The sequence below is a fragment of the Microcaecilia unicolor genome, chromosome 10, assembly GCF_901765095.1.
Source record: "Microcaecilia unicolor chromosome 10, aMicUni1.1, whole genome shotgun sequence".
Classification (NCBI taxonomy): Eukaryota; Metazoa; Chordata; class Amphibia; order Gymnophiona; family Siphonopidae; genus Microcaecilia; species Microcaecilia unicolor.
The window spans coordinates 10,101,063-10,118,522 of record NC_044040.1 but is presented as its reverse complement, the minus strand read 5'-3'; the positions used below and the strand labels follow the sequence as shown (position 1 = coordinate 10,118,522).

The 17,460-nt window shown below is 45.5% G+C and overlaps 1 protein-coding gene across 1 annotated transcript in view; it reads right to left on the bottom strand.

Moving 5' to 3' along the window:
• The window catches only part of ITIH5 (inter-alpha-trypsin inhibitor heavy chain 5), a 93,720-nt gene extending 82,933 nt beyond the window's left edge, over nucleotides 1-10,787 (bottom strand). Inside the window, exon 1 of the mRNA XM_030216641.1 lies at nucleotides 10,776-10,787. The gene's annotated coding sequence lies outside the window, so the exon portion shown is untranslated. The remainder of the gene's footprint in view (nucleotides 1-10,775) is intronic.
• Between the last annotated feature and the right edge of the window lie 6,673 nt (nucleotides 10,788-17,460).

Sequence of the window (17,460 nt, the reverse complement as noted above, 5' to 3'; positions counted from 1 at the left end):
CTTTTTCTGCCGTCATTTACTATGTTACTATGTAACACGCTTTAGAACATTCAAATAACATAGATACAAAATGACATACTTCTACTACTTTATTCCTAGATAACACTACTAGATGTACGCAATGCTGTACACTGGACATGAAGAGACAGTCCATGCTCGACAGAGCTTACAATCTAATTAGGACAGACAAACAGGACAAACAAGATAATAAGGGATAATGACAAAGAGTAGCAAGATTCCAGAATCCCAAAGACTACTACTGCTACTACGTATCATTTCTATAGCACTACTAGACGTACACAGCGCTGTACATTGAACATGTAAGAGACAGTCCCTGCTCGACAGAGCTTACAATCTAATCAGGACAGACAAACAGGACAAATAATGGATAAGAACAAAGAATAGCAACATTCCGGAATCCCAAAGAGTAGCAAGATTCCAGAATCCCAAAGAGTAGCAACATTCTGGAATCCCAAGGACTACTACTGCTACTACTTATCATTTCTATAGCACTACTAGACGTACGCAGCGCTGAACATGAAGAGATGGTCCCTGCTCGACAGAGCTTACAATCTAATCAGGACAGACAAACAGGACAAATAAGGGATGAGGACAAAGAGTAGCAACATTCCATGCAGAATCCCAAAGAGTAGCAAGATTCTGGAATTCCAAAGTAAAGATTCTGGAACCCCAAAGAGTAGCAAGATTCCGTGTGGAATCCCAAAGACTACTACTGCTACTACTTATCATTTCTATAGCACTACTAGACGTACACAGTGCTGTACACTGGGCATGAAGAGACAGTCCCTGCTCGACAGAGCTTACAATCTAATTAGGGCAGACAAACAGGACAAATAAGGGATAAGGACAAAGAGTAGCAAGATTCTGGAATTCCAAAGAGTAGCAACATTCCGTGTGGAATCCCAAAGACTACTACTGCTACTACTTATCATTTCTATAGCACTACTAGACGTACACAGTGCTGTACACTGGGCATGAAGAGACAGTCCCTGCTCGACAGAGCTTACAATCTAATTAGGGCAGACAAACAGGACAAATAAGGGATAAGGACAAAGAGTAGCAAGATTCTGGAATTCCAAAGAGTAGCAACATTCCGTGTGGAATCCCAAAGGCTACTACTGCTACTACTTATCATTTCTATAGCGCTACTAGATGGATGCAGCACTGTACACTAAACATGTAAGAGACAATCCCTGCTCAACAGAGCTTACAATCTAATCAAGACAGACAAACAGGACAAATAAGGGACTGGGGAGTTCTTGTGGGAATGATTTAAAACAGACATGGGCACTGAACGGGTGAATAGCAGGAGTTAAAAGCACCTTCAAAAAGGTGAGCTTTTAGCCTAGATTTGAAAACAGTCGGAGATGGAGCTTGACATAATAATAAAAGGAGCAGAATCTGGAGTCAGCACAACACCAGTGACACACCTATAAATGCACAGGCATGAGAACAGTCAGTTAATAGAGAAATGATGCTAAGGCTGTTTCTCCGATACAGTGAGCCAGAGGCCAAGTGCAGATTACAGATGGGAACAAGATGGGTAATGCAAAGTCATTTGGAATAAATAGATGGGTGGCTACACTCAAGGCAAATTATTTGAATAAAGAAAATAAATCAGAACTCGAACATCTGGGCCCTGGGACTCCCAGTGCTCTCCAGCTTCAAACCACCTTGTGCCCTGCGGAAGGAGAAGAAAAATGTTGTTGTTTTTTGTTTGTTTGGGGTTTTTGTTTTCCAGCATTAAACATATTTATGCCTTCCTGCTCTGAGCTTGACCTGTGTTCTAACTGGAAAGCAGATATGTCAAAGGCTCTGCAGGACGTGGGGCTCTTTTATTTGCTCAGTAATAAGTAGCTGGAGAGCTAAGTAGCCACAGTTTCCGAGTCTAGGACTTTACTGGCCAACCAGTCGTTACCAGCAGCCGAGTCCTTACTGATGTCGCAGCTCCAGCAAGATCTATACAGTTACCAAGCAATTATCACATACACAGGGGCCCGTTTCCCAAGCTGCGCTAAAGGTGTCCTGCGCTGCGACTAGCACATGGGTTTCTCCATGCACTGAGGCCACTTTTAGCACGGCTGTAGAATGGCTGACATTTCATTTTCTGTATTAATGGCCACATGCTAATTTCCCTATTAGTGAGTGTTAACCGTGCGCTAATTAGTTGGTATGCGGCAATGTAGCTGCGTTAACTGATTAGTGCTGGGCTTGCCTATTCTCTGCCTACCAAATGCCCCCAGGGCTAAAAATTACAAAGGGGGGATGGGACGACTTTCCTATGAAGAGAGGCTGAGAAGGCTAGGGCTTTTCAGCTTGGAGAAGAGACGGCTGAGGGGAGATATGATAGAAGTGTATAAAATAATGAGTGGAATGGATCGGGTGGATGTGAAGCGACTGTTCACGCTATCCAAAAATACTAGGACTAGAGGGCATAAGTTGAAGCTACAGTGTGGTAAATTTAAAACGAATCGGAGAAAATGTTTCTTCACCCAACGTGTAATTAGACTCTGGAATTCGTTGCCGGAGAACGTGGTACGGGCGGTTAGCTTGACGGAGTTTAAAAAGGGGTTAGATAGATTCCTAAAGGACAAGTCCATAGACCGCTATTAAATGGACTTGGAAAAATTCCGCATTTTTAGGTATAACTTGTCTGGAATGTTTTTACGTTTGGGGAGCGTGCCAGGTGCCCTTGACCTGGATTGGCCACTGTCGGTGACAGGATGCTGGGCTAGATGGACCTTTGGTCTTTCCCAGTATGGCACTACTTATGTACTTATGTACTAAGCAGGAGTAGCATTTTCAGTGCGCAGTAAACTCTAGAGGTGCCCATATATTCCTATGGGCGTCTCTAACATTTAGCGCATCCTAATCATTCGCACACGCTGAAAACGCTACCACAGTAAAACCTTATTTTCTAGCTCTTCTTACTCTCTTACAGTGGTGTAGCTACATGGGGCCAGGGGGGCCTGGGCCCCCGTAGATTTGGCCCTGGATCCCCCTGCTGACAACCCTCTTGACCTCCCCTTCTGCTGACAACCCTCCCCCGCTGTCGCCATGGGCTACCTTTGCTTGCGGGGGACCCCAACCCCCACCAGCCGAGGTCCTCTTCTTCCCGCAAAGGCTTCATTCTGTTTCTTGGCTGGCGGGGATTGGGGTCCCCTGCCAGCAAAGGTTGCCTACAGCGACAGCGGGGGAGGGTTGGCGGCGGGAGGAGGGTCGTCGGCAGGGGTCATCAAAGTTGTTGGTGGTGGTGGTGGTGGCGGAGGCGGGGGGTCGGTAATGGGGGGGGGGGGGGGGGGTTAGTGGAGCCGGGGGGGCTAAAATGTGCCCCCTCACCTTGGGCTCTGGACCCCCTCCCGACGAAGTCTGGCTAAGCCCCTGCTCTCTTACCTATCTATATGTTCCATCTTAGCTTATACTCTACACTGTCAATTAAAATGTTCTATTACGTATCGTGTAGAAGCAGCAGTAACATTTGCGAAACAGACGTAAGATTAGAGGAGTAAAGACTGAACAGCATCGAGAGAACACACCGACCAGTTGGAAGAGCTGAATAGTGGTGGGAAGAGGAAATACCTCAAGCCACAATACAGCAAGGCTTACGAGCTGAGAAGATAAGTACACAGCTGGGAGTGGGGCAAGAATTGGTATAAAATGTAATAGGTTAGATTTCTAGGTAACAATTTGGAAGCTATTCCTCTCACAATGTGGGTGTTTTGAGCGGTGAGTTGTCTAATTAACCTTTGTTTTTTCACCTTAAGGGGTTTTTCTTACATTGGTTGGTAGTGATCCCGTTACAATAAAAAGAACAAGGACCGATGAAAGGTACATAGCTCCAATAAATTTAAAACGAATCGGAGAAAATTTTTCTTCACTCAACGTGTAATTAAACTCTGGAATTCGTTGCCAGAGAATGTGGTAAAGGCGGTTAGCTTAGCAGAGTTTTAAAAAGGTTTGGACAGCTTCCTAAAGGAAAAGTCCATAGACCGTTATTAAATGGACTTGGGGAAAATCCACTATTTCTGGGATAAGCAGTATAAAATGTTTTGTACTTTTTTGGGATCTTGCCAGGTATTTGTGATCTGGATAGGCCACTGTTGGAAACAGGATGCTGGGCTTGATGGACCTTTGGTCTTTCCCAGTATGGCAATACTTATGTACTAACAAAGCGGTGGCGCTCTTAAAAGAAAGAGCAAGTATTCTACATTGAATAGCCAGGCTTGGCAGCTTTGAGGTCCTGGGTTGATAATTAATGTTCAACATTCACACGCTGTGAGACAAATATTCTATTGCCATCAGTATATATATTTTTATGCAGTCATGGCAGACTCAATGTGGCTTACATGGGGCAATGGAGGGTTAAGTGACTTGCCCAGAGTCACAAGGAGCTGCCTGTGCCTGAAGTGGGAATCAAACTCAGTTCCTCAGGACCAAAGTCCACCACCCTAACCACTAGGCCACTCCTCCACTGTTGCTACTATTTGAGATTCTACATGGAATGTTGCTATTCCACTAGCAACATTCCATGTAGAAGTCGGCCCTTGCAGATCACCAATGTGGCCGCGCAGGCGTCTGCTTCTGTGAGTCTGACGTCCTGCACGTATGGAATAGCAACATTCCATGTAGAATCTCCAATAGTAGCAACATTCCATGTAGAATCTCCAATAGTATCTATTTTATTTTTGTTACATTTGTACCCTGCGCTTTCCCACTCATGGCAGGCTCAATGCGGCTTACATGGGGCAATGGAGGGTTAAGTGACTTGCCCAGAGTCACAAGGAGCTGCCTGTGCCTGAAGTGGGAATCGAACTCAGTTCCTCAGGACCAGAGTCCACCACCCTAACCACTAGGCCACTCATGTATGTAGTAAGAGAGATAGTTAACCAGTGGTCCACAATAGAATAAGTTTGAACAATCAAAAGTAGTAAACTATGCCATACTTTGCATTGTTTTTGAATATTTTTACTGCTGTAATTGCCTCCTGCTCATGTCTGATTTATTCTTACTGTTCACCACCTTGAGTGAATTCCTTCAAAAAGGCGGTAAATAAATCCTAATAAATAAATAAATAATCAGGAGTTGGCACACGCCAACCGGCAGTGGCGTACCAAGAGGGGGGGGCGCCACGCGCCTGTCGAATCTTCGCTTTCATGCTCCCTTTGCCCCGGAACAGGTTACTTCCTGTTCCGGGGCAGAGGGAGCATGACAACGAAGAGCTGGCAGGCGCGCGGCACCCCCCCCCCCCAGTGGCGTTCACCCGGGGGGGGTTCTTTCACCGGGGGATCAAGGGTTCTTTCGCCAGGGGGGGTGTCGCGCTGTTCCGGGTGTCAGCCCCCCTAGGAACGCCACTGCCAACTGGTCACTGCGTGGGAGCCCTTACAGCTAGATCAATGGGTAGCCATAAGTAGACGTGCCCTGGTTTCGGTTTTACCGTAGGCCCTTTTCCTGGCCCACAGCAGCATGACACAAAGCATATACAACTTCTTGTCTTTCACTGCATAATGTGGAATGGGATGGGGATTGGGCAGGGATGGTCTACCACACATTAACAGTTAAGGCAGCAGATCACTCAAAGCAGTTCCGTCTCAGTGGGTGATATTAAGGGCACCTGTCATCTGCAGTACAGTTAAAAGAAGCTTTAAGTGTATTTTGTGTGTGTTAACTGGATGAGCAGGTGCTGTGTCCCCTCAACTGTTAACACATGCTAAATGGCAGAAATGAAATGAAACCTAAAGTTTAGCTGAAGAGTAAGAGAAATAGGACATATATGATACTCACTGCCATCCCTTTCTAGTGTCCAAGAAAGGAAATAGGACTTGACATTCTGCCTTTCTGTGGTTTTTACAACTACATTTAAAGCAGTTTACATGGTATATGCAGGTACTTGTTGGAGGATTAAGTGACTTGCACAGTCACAAGGCGCTGCAGTAGGAATTGAACCCAGTTCCCCAGGATCAAAGTCCGCTACACTAACCACTAGGCTACTCCTCCACTAGCAACATTCCATGTAGAATCTCAAATAGGGAAAGGCAATTGGGACTTGATATACCACCTTTCTGAGGTACAATCAAAGTGGTTTACATATGATATACAGGTACTTATTTCTACATGGGGCAATGGAAGGTTAAGTGATTTGCCTAGGGTCACAAGGAACTGTGGTGAGAATTGAACCCTGTTCCCCAAGATCAAAGTCCACTGCACTAACCACTAGGCTACTCCTCCACTAGCAACATTCCATGTAGAATCTTAAATTGTAGCAACATTCCATATAGAATCTCAAATAGTAGCGACAGAACCTCAAATAGTAGCAACATTCCATCTAGAATCACCAATAGTAGCAACAGCAACATTTCATGTAGAATCTCAAATAGGGAAAGGGAAATGGGACTTGATATACCACCTTTCTGAGGTTTTTGCAACTACATTCAAAGTGGTTTACATGGTATATACAGGTACTTATTTGCACCTGGGGCAATGGGGTGGTTAAGTGACTTGCCCAGAGTCACAAGGAGCTGCATTGGGAATTGAACCCAGTTCCCCCACACACAAAGCCTACAGCACTAATCACTATGCTACTCCTCCAGTCAGGTATGCACTGAACCTGTGGTGACATCCATGACCATTATGCTCAAGAGTCAATGACTGACTAATTTTCCACTAAAATGACCCTCATGACCTCCCATGGTAGCCATTTTGACTGCGAAGCCGGCATGGTCAATAACGACTAGGAGTCACTCCTGCCCCAACTAGGTCTCTAGACCAGCAGTGTTTGGAAGGTAGGCCCAGGGCAGGCCAATAGGTGGGGGACTGTTTTGTTCAGGGGAGTCAGGAGTGGGCCCACTTTTGTTTGTGGGGGCTCGCTTTTGTTCAGGGACGACGTGCTGTACCGTTTTCAGCTTTGGCTTCGGCCAAACTCGCACTGTGAATTTCGGCCGCAGATTCAGTTTCAGCTGAAACCGAAGAAAACCAGTTTTAGTTGTCTTCTAGCTGAACCCTGGCATGTAACCTGCTTCTCTAACCACCAGCCTCTTACCTGATGCCAAAAATATTCAGGGTGGTCTGCAAGAGAAATCACCACCGACACTTTCGATAGACACCCTCTGCCCACAGCTGTCCACAAATACTTATTGTTCCAAATAACGGCACACTTTTTATTTTCCTCGGCAATCCTCAGGCACAAATATATTTTAATCTAATGGAAATCCACATTGGCTTCCTTATTTTTTATAAACTTACTTTGATTAACCCACAAAATATTTGCAGTGGGTCCGCTTTCTTTGTAAACATGTTGAAGCTTCCACAATTAAAAGATAGAAAATCAGATTTGATTTACTGTGGTGAAATCATTCTGTCCTAGTCCAACTCTGCCAAATCTAATTTCTTTCAGTGAGTGCCGGGACTGTCTCCCAGTGAGGTGCTGGATGAGCTCACGCCCTTCTGCTCTTTTGAATTTTGGGAGCACATGGTTTGAATTTGCGGCCTTAAATGATTTTGGATTTCCATCAACAGAATTTCTCCAAATGTATGGGCCAGATGTTCTAAAGGGGTTTCCCATCATGTGTCTACATGCAAAATGCTTAGCATGGAGGTCCCTTAGATACATTGAATTTTTCAAAACTTAACATTTATGAACTAGGAGGAGATTCCTTTCCTGGCAATGAATTTATGTGTGGAAATGCTTGCAGATTCCCTCCCACTAATACTGCTAAACATTCCTATAGCTCTATAATATATATGTAGCACTGTACAGACACATAGAAGAGACAGTTCCTTCTCTGTGGAAGTTGCAGTCTAATGGCCAGATGGACACTGAGAACAGATAAGCACTGAGGTGTAAACATGATCCTGAAGTGTTGGCAGGCAGGGCCAGCCCAAGGGTGTCTAATGCCCTAGGCAAACCTTCAGCTGTGCACCCCTCAACTCCAAGGTGTGGCTCAAGACCCTTCCTCCTCATGCCTAGCATCTCTCCTTCCCTTTCCTTCCCCAGGTGTCCAGAATTTCCACTTTCCTTCATTTTCTCAGATGTCCAGCATCTCCCCCTCCCTCCCCAAGGTGTCCAGTATCTCCCTTTTCCTTCCCTCCCACAGGAGTCCAGCATCTCCCTTTCCTTTCCCTACCCCAAATGTCTAGCATTTCCCCCTTCCTTCCTTATCCCAGGTATTCAGTATTTCTGCTTTCCTTCCCTATGCCAGGTGTCCAGTATGTCCCCTTCCCTTCTGTGCCCTACCTCAGGTGTCCAGCATCTCTCCTTTCCTCCCTCCCTCCATCAGGTTTCCAGCATCTCCTCGTCTCTACCTTCCCCTATGGTGTCCGGCATCTTCCTCCCCTTCTCTCTCCTTGTCTCCGTCTCCCACACTTACAGCATCTCATCCTTTTCAGCACTCTCTTGTGACTGCTGCAACATCCAGGCCTGCAGCTCTATGCAAGAGTCAGTGTAGTAGGCATGGGAGCATCCTACCCCCTCTGCACTACCTGAAACATCAAACAAACTGATTTGAAAAGAATGCGTGCCTTTACAGGAAGCCAATGGAGTTTTTGGTAGTAAGAGGAGATTCCGTCAAATTTTCTCAAACAAAAGATCAACTATTTTGAATCATCTGCATTTTGTATAGCAGCCTGGCATTTAGCCCAATATTCAAGGAATTACAACAGCCTGATGGGACAATACCAACATCTGAACAATTACAGTAAAATGTGGTGCTGGACTGGAGACCACCTTCTTTCACATACTCCAACTCACTTACTGTTGTCATGACTCTCGGAGCTTGGTAATTAGGAGCCCCAATATCATGGAGCATAACCCTGGCACAGCAATCACCTGAAGTCTCTATTATTTTATAAAGTCTCTTTTATTGAATAAATCACAGATAATTTACTCACAGATAGATGTTCAGGATACAGAGACTTCTTAATCTGGAGGCTGTGGGAGGTGGAGATCTGAAGAGAGGTAGTTGTATTGCAGGGGGAGGAGAAGATAGTTGAACAGGTAGAAATAGTCCAAAGCTGGGTGACTGCGACATGCGATATCTCATTTGGAAGAAGATATTTACAGGGTAAAAAATCCAGGTTCGTTACAGGGAGTGCGAGGGCTTAGACGTTACAGGGATTTTCAGCAGGACAGAGCTGTCTGGAGCGAGATGGTGTTGGCTCCATGTCCCTGGCTATAATGGAGGAAGAAGCCCCACATGGCTGAAAGGACAAGGAAGTGGTGGGGCTTCACACAGGGAGGAGCAGATAGAGACCAATGGGGGACAGAGCCTGCTATCGGATAGCAAGGGGTAGTCCTAGAGATAGGAGGGAAAGGTCATACCTGGCTGACCTCTGATAGTAAGACTGAACAGGAAGACAAAAGAGCCAAGCTTGGCAGAGGGAGAGGGAGAGAGAGAAGGTCTGAGCAGCCTCACAACCAGTGATAGCAGTTCTTACACAGCCAAACAAGTGTGGTTGCACTGCCTGTGAACTACATTACCCACAGTGCATTGCTCATGTAGTTTTCCAGTGGGGAAACTGCAGCAATGATAGTCCTTGGGACTGAGAATAACAGTAAAGGCATTACACACATTTTAGGATCACGTTATAAACTAGTGCGAGGCTGTCGGAGGACAGAACAACTGTCACTCTTACTCTCACACTCTCACTCTCACACTCACTCACTCACTGTTTCTCAGTGGCTAATATCCAGAAAATCCCATGTTATATAGGAGTTGTCTCCATAGCCATTAATGGTATGCCGTGTCATTGACTGTTGACAGGCTAACATGGAAGTAATGGAACTTGGCAATATGATTGGTCCAGCATAATGAGGATTATGTCATGGGAAGTGGTCCTATGATGGAAAGACCTAGTCAGCTTAAGCAGACACAACCCATTCTCTGATAGGCCCATTGAAGAGGAGTCTCCACAGACCTACCTTCTGACCACCTTCATGGGCGGGCATAATTGTCAGAGATCATCGTGACCCTACTGACCTTGAACCTTGATTCTTCTGACCCATGATCTCACCTAGAGTAACAGTCCATTGGTACATTAGCCTGGATCAATAATGCTGACTGCTTAATTCTTTTAAAAATACAGTTCAGGCCTAGACTGAAGAGCTAGGAAGCAAAGCCTAATTTGACCTAACTTCCCTATAGCCTACAGGCCCAAAGCCACCCCAAAACTAACCATAACAGTCTTAGCTATGGAGATGGAAGATGTCGTGCAGCTGACTTCTAAATAAACTGAAGAGGTGAAAAATGATTCCGTGGGAGCCCTGAGAAGAACGAGCTCCAGTAGTTTAAGTGGAAGGTGAGGAGTGAATGGAGAGGCTGAAGCTGATCTACAATTTACGTTAGGGGTAATATTCAGCCAGCGGCAGTCAGCCATTTTTAAATGCTGATCATGACCAGCTAAATTAGCCCAGAATATTCAGTGCCAGGCCATGTGCGGGCCCTGGGATTGCATATCTAGGGTTAATTGTCCCACTGTTAGCCACCAGAGCTTCACCCCCACTGAACCACTAGGGAGCCAAGGTAGACCTGGGGGAGAGTGGCTGGAGGTTGGGGGGACATTCCGGGGGGGGGGGGGATTGTTAATGTCACAGGCTGGGGGGAGGAGGAAGGGAAGAGGAGGGCTTTTTCAGGAGGTGGGATGGGGCTCGGAGGGCTCCAAACTCCTTTTTTATAATTATGCAGGTGCCAGCCAATATTCAGATCCTGCACCCGCATAACTGCTGGCTCTTCCCCAGTGCCAATCCCTGTACCACCCCTCACCTGCTGCCCCCTTAAATCACTTTAAATATCAGCCGTGTTATTTTTATTATTAGGATTTGGGTTGCTCTTTTTCAGTTGTAGAGTTACGTTCAGATGCAGTAGGTACCTTGGCTGGTGATGTAAACACTAACCATTCACATTTCAGACCCCTTCCCCAGATTGCTGCTATGTGTTGGATGGTAGGGCAAATCGACAGACACAGAAGAACAAAAGTCCTCCGACTAGGAAAACCAAAGCAAACAAACACAGCAGAGGCGTCACGCAGGATGAGGCAAAAACAAAATGTCCAGTGGACTCATTATAATATAACTAGTGGAACCCAGCCCGTTGTTTTGCTTGTTTATCCTGTTTGTCTGTCCTAATTAGATTGTCGAGCAGGGACTGTCTCTTCATGTCCAAGTGTATAGTGCTGCGTACATCTAGTAGCGCTATAGAAATGATAAGTAGTAGTTTCCTCAACAATGAAACGGGCCCTAGAAAGGCTCTCTTGTAAGCGATTTTTTTGTCTCTCCCCTGCCCTCCCCTCCCCTCCATGTCCAGCGATTCTTCCCTCCCCTCCCATCCCCTCCCCTCCATGTCCAGTGATTCTTCCCTTCCCTCCCCTGCCCTCCCCTCCCCTCCATGTCCAGCGATTCTTCCCTTCCCTTCCATCCCTCCCATCCCCTCCCCTCCATGTCCAGCGATTCTTCCATTCCCTCCCTCCCATCCCCTCCCCTCCATGTCCAGCGATTCTTCCCTTCCCTCCCTCCCATCTCCTCCCCTCCATGTCCAGTGATTCTTCCCTCCCCTCCCATCTCCTCCCCTCCATGTCCAGCGATTCTTCCCTTCCCTTCCCTCCCCTCCCCTCCATGTCCAGCGATTCTTCCCTTCCCTCCACTCCCCGCCCCTCCCATCCCATCCATGTCCATCGATTCTGCTCTGCTCTGCCCTCCCCTCCCCTCGATGTGCCGCGATTCTCTCTTCCTTTGTACCTCATCGTTTTCTGGCTGGCCTGGCTGGCTTCCCTTCCGTTGGTAACATCCTGACGTCAGCTCGCCTCCAGCGTTCCCTTCCCTCTCACTGTTCCGCCCTCTGACGTCATTGCATTTTGACGCAAGGGCGGGGCAGTGAGGGGGAATGGAACGCTGGAGGCTGGCTGATGTCATGAGATGTTACGAACCCAGGCAGCCAGTCAGCGATGGAACGTTGGAGGTGCAAATTATTATATAGGATGAGTCCATTATACTTTGAATAAAGCTTCTGATGTGAACTCTTTGAGTCCACTCGACCGTTTTGTTTTTGCCTCATCTTGCGTGTCACCTCCGCTGTGTTTGTTTGCTTTGGATGGTAGTAATGATACATCCCAGCTCATTGCTGATAATCTGTCACAGTCTATAAAGCTACAACACACATCTCTGATCCTGCATCACCATTTCATAGCTGTATAACTGAGCTCTGAGCGCCACCTGGTGGTTAGGTTTTATATATTTGGAGTTTTCAATATCATCAAGAAAAAAAAAAATCTCACAGCCAGGGTTATTAAATTAGTCCAAAAAAAATTATCACCTACTACAAGTGCTTCAGAAATGAACTTTTAAAATAGTGCTTCAGCCCGGCTTGATGGAAAGATTCTTCTGTAGACACGTGCAGGACTGTGGAGTCGGAGTCGGAATCGGACAGTAGAAACACAGAGGAGCCAGAGTGGAAGGTTTGGTGCACCGACACAGTAGCATGGAGGAGAATTTTTGAGGTGACATTTAAGTTGGACTTTGGACGTTTTGCGCTAAACATCTCAAATCCGAATAGCAAATGTAGCTAAAAGCTCACCTTATTGATGCTGCTTTTAACTCCTAACCCTTATTCACTAGTTCAGAACCCTTATTTTATCATCCTCACTTTAATATTCCCTTATCTCTTGTTTGTCCTGTTTGTCTGGCCTAATTAGATTGTAAGCTCTGTCGAGCAGGGACTGTCTCTTCATGTTCAAGTGTACAGTACTGCATACGTCTAGTAGCGCTATAGAAATGATAAGTAGTAGTAGTAGTAGTCTTTGGGATTCCAGAATCTTGCTATTCTTTGGGATTCCAGAACCTTGCTACTCTGTCCTTTTCACTTATTTGTCCTGTTTGTCCTGATTAGATTGTAAGCTCTGTCGAGCAGGGACTGTCTCTTCATGTTCAAGTGTACAGCACTGCGTACGTCTAGTAGCGCTATAGAAATGATAAGTAGCAGTAGTAGTAGTTTTTTTAAATACCACTTCGAACAAGGTTTTGTGTTTTGTGTGTTTATCTTTTTAGGCCATTTTTGAAAAAAATGTACAAGTTAAAAATGCACAAAATTAAGCCATTGAGATGTAGGAGGGGCCAGCATTTTCCATTGTCTGCTAAAATTGACCCATGGTCCCCAAGTTTTAATGAAACAGGTCAGGCTCGGTGTTCTTGGCTCTACTAGGGAGGGGGCGGAGCAAGATGGCGGCACTAACAGCTCCTCGCAAGTGGCTCATCCGAAGCTGCTGAGTTCTTTTTTTTTCCTTCTTCACTTTTCTTATGAAATTTATTTTCTACTTATTGCGATAATGCCCCATACGAAGAGGAAGGGACCCGTTAGGGTCGGAGCCCAGCCGACTCTAATATCAACGCCTACTCAGCAAACTTTGAAGAGTTTCATAACGAGGCAATCCACTCAATCTGCGATCGGAGACCCCGCTGATCTTTCTGCGCAAGGAGAAGTCGAGATCCTGGGGTTTGACACGTCGTTGTCGCCTCCAACACTTTTCCCACCTTCGCAACCGGCTGTAATCGACAACGACGATGGATCCCCAACCCGCAAAGAGGGAAGAAGGGCAACATGTCTGGGACCCATTGTCGAACTACCAGCCAAGGCCCTCACTCCATCTGAGGCTCAGAGTATTGTTGTTACGGCGCAGAGACCAGGAACTTCTAAGGTCTCCTCGGCGAAGGTAACGCTGGAAGCTATTTGGGAGACGCTCCAGCGTTTGGATCAGACTGTGATGATGGGAGTAAAATATGTTTTCTTTATGCCTGAACATTTAAAACAATTTATTGAACAGAAAAAATTATTATGATGCAAGTTGGAATCACGCAAGTTTGACCTTGGGTTAATATATAGAAGATATTATTTAGTGGATAATGTGTTAAGCTTTACTTTAACTTTAATGTATAATTCTCATCTCCTGAATTTGTAACGGCTCTAGCCCCCCCCCCCCCCCCCCCCCATTTGGTGGTCTAATACAAGATGGAAATTTTTTCTTTGTAATGATAAATATGGTTTCCTGAATATCATGTAATCTGTTTTTCTGATTCAAGTATTAAATGCTTGTAAAATTAAAAAATGATAAATAAAGAATTAAAAAAAAAAGAAACAGCTCAGGCCTTACACACCAATTCTGCCTAGTCAAAGATTCTGTGACTGGTTGCAGGGGTCCTGGCTATTGTGGGGTGAGTCCCTCAGTGATCACCCCACCCCTAAAGGGTGGCCAGGCATTTGAGTACTGGCATCTTTTTCACTAGGAGAAATGCACTGGCTGCACCAAGGTTCGGTCCCTTACTCTGAGACTGGATTTTCCAGGGGTTAAGGTGAGGATGCGCCGAGCTGGTCTCACTCACCTCCTGAGAAACACTGAACAATTGCACTGGGTCTTCTCTCCACAGTCTCCCTTGGAAGCCTCTTCAAATCTTTTCTTTAGGTTAGGTCGAGCCGGCTTAAGGCTGTTCCTCTCCCTTTACAAGGCCTGGTCGCTCCTGAAGAAAGGCAGGGTCCCACTGCTCCCTCACTTTCAAAATCCAACCCAGGAGAGCACCCAGCCCCAATATAAAGGGCCTTAAATAAATCTCTCCAAACTTTACAAACTTTACACAGTGAACGGACATGCAGGGGATTCCAGAATTATCCTCATTATAAATAGAGAGGGACAGTTCCTGGAGTACTTTGTTTCCAGGTTGTCTCTGATAACTAGGATTTTTTTTATTTGTTGCATTTGTATCCCACCTTATCCCACCTCTTTGCAGGCTCAAAGTGGCTTACAATACATCATGAGTAGTGGAAGAATGTTAGTAATATAAACATTTAGTATTGCAGGGTTTTGGTCAGCATGATGATAATAAAACAAAGTAATAGCATACAAGCAGATATTAAGAGACAATTCTAAAATTAAATAGGTGAGTTGTGCATATTCACTTGGGTTGATCTTTTTGGTATGCTCTTTCAAAGAGATGGGTCTTCAGTAGTGCGCGGAAGTTCACTATTTCATATATCGATTTCAAGTTGCTCGGCAGTGCATTCCATAACTGTGTGCTCAAGTAGCGGAAGTTTGACGCATGCATTAGTTTGTATTTCATTCCTTTGCAACTGGGGAAGTGCAGATCAAAGAATGTGTGGGATGATCTTCTGGCATTCCTAGGTGGTAGGTCTATTAGGTCAGACATGTAAGCTGGTGCGTCTCCATGGATAATTTTGTGAACTAGTGAACATATTTTGAACGTGATGCGTTCCTTAAGTGGGAGCCAGTGTAATTTTTCTCGTAAGGGCTTGGCGCTTTCAAATTTTGGTTTGCCAAATATGAGTCTAACTGCAGTGTTCTGGGCTGTCTGGAGTTTCTTGATTATTTGTTCTTTGCAACCGGCATATAGTGCTTTGCAGTAGGATAAAGGATAATGGATTCATTCCATATAATCCTAATCAGTAGTGACTGTGTAATGAGAGTAATCTCACCATTGCCTCTAATATTCGAGGATTTTAGGCCGGAGGGTGCTATTCCATCTCCTCTTCCTAGTTCTGGCAGGTTTGAAAGCTTTACTATGATTTAGTTAATTTAGGGGTCCTTTTACTAAGGTGCGCTGAAAAATGGCCTGCGGTAGTGTAGACGCGTGTCTCGGGCGCAAGCAGAATTATTTCTTAGTGCACCCACAAAAAAATGCCCTTTTTTTGCTGAAAACAGACATTTAGCAAAATGAAAATTGTCGCGTGTCCATTTTGGGTCTGAAACCGTACTGCAAGCCATTGACTAAGCGGTAAGGTCTCACGTGGTAACTGGGCGGTAATGGCCTACGAGCGTCAAATGCCACTCGACGCATGTAGCTGCTGGGTGCCAGAAAATAAAAACTATTTTTCAGACGCGTGTAGCGGACGCACGCCAAGATTGAAATTACCGCAAGGGCCACGCGGTAACTGGGCGGTAACTCCAATTTGGCACACGTTGGGCGCACGTGGCTCAGTAAATAGGCCCCTTAGTGCTGTGCTTTCATGGTGCTCATTTGAAGATTTGCTGATTTGAATTTCTTTGTGAAAGTTTTATATGGATACATAAGCAGAAGAATGAACCAGGTGTGTCTTCAACCAAGTGATCCTGTTTGACACGGGATATGGATTTGCTCGAACCACAACTGAGTAGAAAAACATTTTTGTATTTTCAAATGGCAGGGATTCCCCTCCCCCAGCCAGCACTGGCATGGATAAAAATGCACAGTTTTAATACATTTCTGCACTTACTGGATTCACAAGGTGACACTTCCAGCCTCCTGTTTTTTCATTTATCCCCAGTATGTCCTTCTAGTCTGTTTTAACCACCAATAGTGAGGTGGAGGGGTGGCCTAGTGGTTAGAACTCCGGTCTTGCAATTGAGAGGTGGCTGGTTCAAATCCCACTGCTGCTCCTTGTGATCTCGGGCAAGTCACTTAACTCTCCACTGCCTCAGGTACAAACTTAGATTGTGAGCCCTCCTGGGACAGAGAAATATTCAGACTACCTGAGTGTAACTCACCTTGAGCTACTACTGAAAAAGGTGTGACCAAAATCTAAATAAATAAACAGAATGACAAAGAAAAGCTCTCTCACTAAATAAAAGTGAGTCTCTTAAAATTGAACTCTCCTGTGGAGTGAATGTCCCCAGGACTGGTGCTCATAGTCACCTTTATCAATGAACACCTTTCACGTGAAACCATAGGTTTATAAATTCTTTTAGCTGTATCCTTGCAAAATCATTGCAAAGTACCTCACATTCCCTGTGTCCAAATCATCCTTATTGACCAGTGTATGTCCAGTGGCATCACAAACTGCATGAACCAATCGGACTTCATATTGTTTGAGGATTCAATGACACTTTCCAAACATGGCAGCGTCCAGCGCCTCTGAAGAATTGCAAAGGAGCAGCTTAAATACATGTAAAACTCTGGGGGTGTTTTGCAAAGCACCCATTCTCCTGCAGTCTTGGGGCACATGTTTTGGGCTTGTCCCCCTATTTTAGAGTTTTAGAGGCGTGTGTCCGCATGTCTCACATCTTTGAGGGTTACTTGGCAACCAAGTCCCTGTCATAGTAACATAGTAAATGACGGCAGAAAAAGACCTGCATGGTCCATCCAGTCTGCCCAACAAGATAAACTCATATGTGCTACTTTTTGTGTATACCCTACTTTGATTTGTACCTGTCCTCTTAAGGGCACAGACCATATAAGTCTGCCCAGCACTATCCTCGCCTCCCACCACCGGCTGGCTCTGCCACCCAATCTTGGCTAAGCTCCTTAGGATCCATTCCTTCTGAACAGGATTCCTTTATGTTTATCCCACGCGTGTTTGAATTCTGTTACCGTTTTCATTTCCACCACCTCAATTGTTTGATGTTTTTAGGGGTTGAAGCCATTTCTAAAAAGGGCGGTTCTCATTGGTAAGAAGGCCATCCTGCAGTGTTGGA